Source organism: Magallana gigas, chromosome 7, assembly GCF_963853765.1.
Source record: "Magallana gigas chromosome 7, xbMagGiga1.1, whole genome shotgun sequence".
NCBI classification, from domain to species: Eukaryota; Metazoa; Mollusca; class Bivalvia; order Ostreida; family Ostreidae; genus Magallana; species Magallana gigas.
In genome coordinates this window covers 20,435,603-20,444,337 of record NC_088859.1, presented here as the reverse complement: position 1 = coordinate 20,444,337, position 8,735 = coordinate 20,435,603, and the positions used below count along the sequence as shown (strand labels likewise).

At 34.0% G+C, this 8,735-nt stretch overlaps 1 protein-coding gene across 1 annotated transcript in view; it reads left to right on the top strand.

Moving 5' to 3' along the window:
- The first annotated feature begins 808 nt into the window (after positions 1-808).
- The window catches only part of LOC105332998 (nucleolin), a 209,623-nt gene continuing 201,696 nt past the window's right edge, over positions 809-8,735 (top strand). The window contains exon 1 of the mRNA XM_066065222.1: positions 809-816. The gene's annotated coding sequence lies outside the window, so the exon portion shown is untranslated. The remainder of the gene's footprint in view (positions 817-8,735) is intronic.

Here is an 8,735-nt window from a genome sequence, read left to right as displayed (position 1 = left end):
CAAAAGTTTATTGATAACTTTAATTATTTTGAAATAAATATTTTTGTAACCCATCATTATTTGTGCAGCTAAGCGATCGACTAAATGACAAAAGTACGCGCATTTGTTTTATTACAGTAACTGCCAAATGCAATGTTTAATTAGCTAATTAAATGTCAGATTTAATTTAAGTAGCTATAATAGGCAATTTCACATCTAGATTATTTCTTGATCGATCAAAACTAGTGCAAGGACTTGCACAAACTGGTCGCAGATTTTCAATTAGTTGTGTACCATGGTAACCTTCACATATATAGAGAATTGGCTGTAGATATCGATCGGTGTTGGGGGTGAGAGTAATAGAACCGGTATATGTGGGGTGTGGTTGGATTTGTGTTGTATTATATTCAAATACTAGATGACCCCGTCACAACAAAAACACGGTTTTAAGTTCATAATTTTAAACGATTTTTCCTTCTCAAAGTAATAAACAGCAATATTAAAAAGTTCACCGGGATATGAACTTGGTTGGTACGTGATCAAATCTTCTGAGAAGCTCTTCGGTTTCACAGGATGTGATCACGTGACCAACCGTATTCAAATCCTTATGATCTTTTTAGCATGCTCTTTATTTCTTAAATGATTAAAAACAAAAAATGAATCAAGTTGATTTTTCCAACTTTAAAGTTGGAAATTCCAAGATTAAATTTGGAAATTCAAACTTTAAAGTTGGAATTTAAAAAAAAAAAAAAAAAAAAAAAATATATATATATATATATATATATATATATATATATATATATATATATATATATATATATATATATATATATACACACACACACACATACACATTCACACATAGAGTGGCACTAATACGCTTCCGTACCTTCCAGCCTGAAATCTTTCAAAAAGGACAATGAAGCCTATAATTTTAGTGAAAAACTCAAGATCATAACAAAGTGCATGACCTGATATTGGTGCACAACTCTGATAGAAAATAATTTTTCATATTTGTCAACTTTCAAGATAGGTTTTTATGTGTCTATGTTTTCATAGATAAACTAAAACAAGTCGTCTAGTATACATGTTTTATTTAAAAACCTTCCATCCCCCATTACCAGGGGCAGACCAGAAACTTTCCCCGTGAGCATCTAAACAAACAAAAAAAGCTATTTGTTACTAACTTCTGTTTAGAAAATCTTCCTTCAACATCTGGTATTTATACCAAAATCATTTTACTTGTACTGCTTATCGGTGATTTTGGTAAGCCAATTATTACTTTACTATTAACAGTCTATTTGTTTATTTAGAAAGTTCAAAAACTGTGTTTGTTTTGAATGATAAAAATAAAACGCAGAACGGAAAACGGAACGGAAAGCGGAACGGAATGGAATACAGAAAATGTTATGTAATGTTATTTACTTGATAGATATGTTAAATAAGCTATACACAATATACTTACTGTGAATTTTCAATATTGTTAAAACTGTTATTCATATTCAATTTTATTTATTTAGAAAATGTGTGATTTTTCTCCCGATTAACATTACATCAAACTAAACAACATATCCAGCGCTCTCTTCGGATGAAGTTGCAGGACTGTACAATCACGTAGGTAAACGTAAAGAAACTGTCATACCTAAAATACTAGGAATAAGTAATCTTAAACGGTAGAAGATGTCAACAACGAACGGCGATATCGGAAGAAAGAAAAGAGACTGCATGACATCTTGAGCGTTAGTGACCCAATAAAATGATTCTGTTTTCGATTAAATGATCTTTAAAATAGCAAGACGAAAAGGTTAGCAAACAAATGTTGCAGCAAAACCTCTTGACAATGATGGTGGATGTTATTCGTTGGTCACGTTTTTGATATATCTATTATTGAATTTAATTTTTAAATAGTATGGATCACTAAAAATTTAATGTGTATATTTTTTAAAACAAGCAAGGTTCGAAGTCATGAAAAACACAACCAAACGCTCAACTAACTGCCCTATACTATTATTCCAACAGTATTACAAATGGAAAATAATTAAAAAGTTATTTAATAGCTTATTTAATCACAATGTACGTACATTTCATTTTTCCGTTTCGTACTTTATTAAGCAAATTGAATGCAAGGATATAGTTGATAGACATTCGTGAGAATGATATAAAAATATGAATAAAAAATACAAAGTACATATTTGTGTCCAATGTATACAATATTTAAGCATTAAACGCCATAGTATTTTTTCCGTTTTCCCTTCCGTTTTCCGTTCCGCAACACCTCTTAATTACATTATATACAAATATATACCCCCCCCCCCCCCAGCCATAACCCTTGCCTTACATGTAGGTGACATCTATACTACTATATTAAAATAATAGACTCGAATATTTGGTCTTTAATACCGAGAAATCGGAAGAATACTGTCATTTGTTTTACAAATTTTAAACATCATCGGTACTTGAAGATTACCAATTTGTTTTCATTTTTTCGAAGTTAAGCTTCGCTAATTAATAACCAACGAAAATTCCTAAAAAAATCCCGGAAATCACCTTGATTTTTTGGATTTTACAATCTTGCGCTTGCGCAATACATTCACGTTAACGGGATCTTTAGTTTATGTTTCCACAATATCTCATCTGCATGAATAAACTCAGAAATGATAATACGGGTAAATTTTCATTGGACTTTTGCTATATATTCTGTTCATATATATTAATGTTTCATATGAGAGAAAGTATAAAATAACAAATATTCATTTTAACTAAGTATACTTACTTTTGTCTTCGTGATGACAACAAATATTTGATTACATGCAAAAAAGTTACATTATATTTGTTGGGAGAGTGAAGATAGAATATGTTTTATGATAATCGTACGGACCCAGTTTTACAAAGAAAATACGTGTACGTTGGTGAAAAGGTGTTGAATTCTTCCATTCTATGGATTAAAATTTTTAGTTGAAAGGTATTTGCAGTCTCAAAAAGGTTTGTTCTGATGAACTTGACTGTTATTTTCGAGGCAACTTCATTAACTTTCTCCAAAAGCGATTCTGCAATTTTCTGCTACATTACGGGTATAAGGGAGGCATTCTAACTTTGGTGAGGGCCTTTCCCGAGACACAGTTAGGATTATTCAAACTAAGGAAAGAGTAGTGAAATTAATAGCAGTATTGTAGGCTAAAAGCTTTGTAATGTAAATGTCAATAATAAGGTGTGTCGATGTACCTATTTTGTAACTGTCCGATATGCTATGTCAACCCGTGCACGCACGGGTCAAAGTCTAGTAAAATATTATTAAAGAAGACAGCTCAATGTTTTTTTTCTACATATGCAGTCAGTATTTATTCTGTGTCAGTATACGTTGTTTAAACATTATATACATTAACACTGAATGACATTTTGGCCACATCTTGCATTAAGAACCCCTCCCTATACACTACAATGTATATGAGTGTTTTGGCCCCGCCCTAAACTCGGAGACATGAAATTCTAAATTTTGATAGATGGCTTTATTTTCTTTCTTTATATGCAGTACGTTTTTATTCAGTATCAGTAGAAGTAAAACGACGATTTTTTAAAAACAATAAATGCATTATTATATGATGATTTTGGGCCTGCACTACAGTAAGAACCTTTTAAAGGGACTTGGACAAGACTTGACTTAAAATTTTCAAACTTTATTTTTCCATTTATAATATTTATACGGATAAATAAAGAAGTTTTTAATGCTATGTCAAAATTTGAAAGTCAAATATCAAGTTATAAGCAAGATACAGAGTTCATAATTCTTTGATTTGTAAACAAAGCTCGAGTATTGTCATTTTTACATATGTGTTGTATTGGTGTAAGTTTCAATCAAATGCATCTTTCTTTTGTTGATAATAGTATTTATGAAGATATTGAGTTAGTTTTAAATTGTTTTTCATGTCATTTTGTCCAAGAAATGGTAATTCTCTACATTTCATTTTTGTAAACAACTATAAGACTCGAGCTTTGTTTAAATAACGACCAATTCTTACCTCTGTATCTCGCTTGTAACTTGACTTTAACATTCAATATTTTGGTCAATCATTTAAAATGCACCAGTAAACCATTTTATGCATAAAAAATAAAAATAAAATTTTTGATCTCAAATCGTGTCCAAGTCCCTTTAACCCTGGGGACATGAAATTTATAATTTTGGTAGAGGTCATCCTGATCTACAAAATTCTGCATTCAGTTTTTCTTACAGGTGTGTGGGAGGAGAGAATATAAATTTAAAAAAAAAACATTTTATGCATTAACACTATGCATTCATTTTGGCCTCACGCTAGAGTCAAAACCCATACGCAAGGAGACATGAAATTTACAATTTCAGTAGCATACTTCCTGGTTAACTTAATTATGAGGTCAGTTTTTCTTACAGATGCATGAGAGTGGAGACATTATATGCATTAACGTTATATAGCCACATGCCCCCCTCTTACACCATGAACCCCTTACCCAGGGTTTCACAATTTAAGTAGAGGAGTTCGTGGACATCATAACAATGCATTCAGTTTTTCCCTAAGTGTGTGGGAGTAAAGAAGAATTTTTTATGATTTAATAAATTTTCACTAAATGGCTATATTGGCCCCGCCCTAGAGCCTAAACCCCTGACCAAGGTCAAGAATCTAGGGGTCAAGAATTTCACAATTTAGGTAGAGAATTTCATGGACATTATTGCCATGCATTTACTTTTTCTCAAATATATATGGGGGTAGAGAAGATGTTCTAAGTGTTAATACATCTTCAGTTTCTTTACTATATGGCCATATTGGCTTTATCCTAGAGCCTGAACCCCTTACCCAGGGGCCATGAATTTTACAATTTTGGTAGAGGGCTTCATGGACATATTACCATGTGTCCTTTCTGATAGAAGTAGTTATGTTGTATATTTTATTTGATAAAATAATATATCAGAAAGGACACATGTATTCAGTTTTTCCTCAAATAAGTGAGAGTAGAGAAGATTTTTGAAAATTTGGCTCTTTTTGCATATTTGGCCCCGCTTGTGGCGCCCCGGGGTGGTAAAGCCATGAATTTTACAATTTAAAGTCTATGCAGCAGATTTGGACGATTTTTAATAAAAATACACATACCTGTCAACGAAGTGCAATTGAAATAGTTGAAAGGGATAATTTTCAAGATATTTCATTGACACATTATCATCTTCACTCGGAAAAATTCACAGGAACAAAAACAGATTCCTTACGGAGATTTATAATGGGGATGTTTACATCTTTTCTCCATTTGGAATCCACTCGGAATACATCGCGCAATTTTTCAACGTTATCATCCGAAATCCGGACTTGCTGCTGTACAAAATCCCCGCAGAAATCACATTTTTAAGCATTGTATTGAAACCTGATAAGCTAAAAGGGGCGTTTCCAATGAGAAATCTTGAATTTTTTTAATACTTTTGAATGAACATCCTTTGAACCCTGAGGTATTTATAATTATCAAGCAATTAAGCAAAATCTGAATTCAGGTAATTTTGGGACAGACATTAGATGGTAACAATTGGCATTGTAGTTTTCAAGAGTTTTCAAGAGGAAGTTTTAAAATTGTAAAATTGTTAATGACGACAGACGAAAACGGATAGCAACAGGTCACCCGAGTATATTCAGGTGACCTAAAAATACATGTCTACTATATGGCCATACCCCCCTTCCCAATAGAAAACCTGAACCCCTGCCCCATTGACAGAGAATTTCATAATTCAACAGAACACCATGGGCATTATAATTCCTTGACTATGAATATACAGAAAAGATATTATAAATCGTTATACATTTCACTATGTGGCCATATTTACCTTACTAAGAAGAAAAACCCCTAACAAGAGGTCTTGATTTTTTTTTCAATTTAGGTAATCCATTTTCGCTATATGGCCATATTGGCCCCACCTAGGGCTGAACTATGATCAAGGGGCCATGAATTTTCCCAACTTTGGTACAGTGCTTCATATACATTAACATCACACATTTCGGTTTTTTTCTTCACCTGTATGGGAGAAAAGAAGAAAATTTTGGAAGATTTAATACTTTTTCACAATATGGCCATATTGGCCCCGCCCTATATAGAACCCGAACCCACTAAACTAAAGGACCCAAAGAACTATATATGACAAGAGTTAAATTCTGCACCCATAATTCGACATTTTTTAAAGTGTTACGGGTACAATAAAAAGTTATGTGATTTTTTTAGAAGAGTTGATAAAAGATATATTTTTCATCTACTTATTTTATTTATTTGCTCTCACTTGCAGTATATGACGTTAGAAGTGACGCTATTTTTAGAATTTTTAACGAGTGGGAAATATAGAGTGCATGCTTGAACAATAAACAATTTTTTGTCACTTATTAGTCTTGGCTAGATACATCCGAGATTAAGATATTTTGTTTGTTCACGCGTGCGCACTATGTTTTCTGAAAGAAAAACTACTAGAAAACAAGATGTTTTATGCTAAAAACGCTAAAATGGCAGGAAAAGGTTGTCTTTACGATGTCATATTTCTAAATTGTGTGCACTTGAATCAAAATGAACATTATGTAAAAACATTACATATATATCTGTACAAAGAAAACAAAGAATTACATTAAAACGACGATGTTCATTTTAGGGGCCATTTTAGGCCCATATCATATATAGTCCTTTCACATTTTAGAGGGCTTCATCAACATCGAAACAATGCATATTTTTTTTTTTTTGCAAGATGATAGAAAACATAGCTATTTTTTGCATATTTAGCGAAATAAGGTTAAATGATTTCGCGCCCTAGATTGAAAACCCTACATTGGGAGACATGATCTGTATCAGAAAAAACAAATGCTCAGATAGAGTTAGTTCCCATAAATGATTATCGGCTGTGAATAAAGCTCACATTCTATCCTAATCCGAAAGTCGGTGCAAAGATGTCTATATTGAACTGGGTAAGACGTGGTACCTTGGGAAATAAAACCCCAAATTCGTCGACGCTTCCCGACCCCACAGAAATTGAAAACACCAAAGAAGCTCAGATTACAGCAGTGTGTAATGCTGAGGTGGAGAATGTTACTACCCCCAGAAAAAGGAAACGTAGTGAGTACGGGTCATACACTCCAGAGACTAGGGCCAATATGGCCCGTTATGCCAGTATTTCACAGCACTCACAAAAAGAGCACTTTTCAACCGAAAAATCGTCCCCGAATCGGTGAGGGGGTTAAAACGTCGTTGCATACCTTCTCTCGATTTTCAAATTTCAGAGGCCTGTGGCAGAAGAGTAAAGAAGACATTTTTTTGGTAAACAATAAATGCATTAACACTATGATTATTTTGGTTTCCCCCCTAGAGTCAGAACCCCTACCTCGGGGAACATGTTTACAACTTTGTAAGAGGGCTCCCTGGTCTACAAAATTATGAATTCAAGTTTCCTTTAAAGTGTGTGGGAGTAGAGAAAATAATAAAACATTATATGAATGAACAATATACACCCTTGGCCCCACTTTTGAGTTAAAACACATACTCCAGGGGACAAGAAGTTAACAATTTAAGTTGGGGCCTCTATGCAGAGCTGGCTGTCGAGCCTAGAACCACACACTAATAATCATGATAGTAATTATACCCCCCGCAAACGAAGTTTGGGGGGGTATATAGGAATCACCTTGTCCGTCCGTCCCTCCGTCCGTCTGCCTGTGCAATCGTGTCCGGTCCATATCTTTCTTATGGAGAAACATTGGAAGTTCTTACTTCACACAAAGATTGCTTATGACCTAAGGGTGTGTCATGACCTTGACCCAAGGTCATTCGGGCAAGGTCAAGGGCAGAAAAAATACAAAATTCGTGTCCGGACCATATCTTTTTTATGGAGAAACATTGGAAGTTCTTACTTCATACAAAGATTGCTTTTGACCTAAAGGTGTGTCATGACCTTGACCCAAGGTCATTTGGGCAAGTTCAAGGTCACTGGTAGAAAACATACAAAAATTCGTGTCCGGTCCATATCTTTCTAATGGAGAAACATTGGAAGTTCTTACTTCACACAAAGATTGCTTATGACCTAAGGGTGTGTCATGACTTTGACCCAAGGTCATTTGGGCAAGGTCAAGGTCACTGGCAGAAAAAGTGCAAAATTTGTGTTCGGTCATTATCTTTCTTATGGAGAAACATTGGAAGTTCTTACTTCACACAAAGATTGCTTAGGACCTAAGGGTGTGTCATGACCTTGACCCAAGGTCATTCGGGCAAGGTCAAGGTCACTGGCAGAAAAAATACAAAATTTGTGTCCGGCTGATATCTTTCTTATTGAGAAACATTTGAAGTTCTTAATTCATACAAAGATTGTTAATGACCTAAGGGTGTGTCATGACCTTGATCCAAGGTCATTTGAGCAAGGTCAAGGTCGTTGGGAAAAAAAGTGCAAAATTCGTGTCCATTCATTATCTTTCTTATGGAGAAGCATTGAACTTCACACAAATATTGCTTAGGACCAAAGGGTGTGTCATGACCTTGACCCAAGGTCATTTGGGCAAGGTCAAGGTCACTGGCAGAAAAAGTGCAAAATTTGTGTTCGGTCATTATCTTTCTTATGGAGAAGCATTGAATGTTCTTACTTCACACAAATATTGCTTATGACCAACAGTTATAAAAAAAATAGAGCAGTTGTTATTTAAAGAAAATAGACGGTGAAATAGATTCATCCAATATTTTCTATAATTGGAAAAATACACGCATTATGATTTTTATCTTAGCGGGGGGTA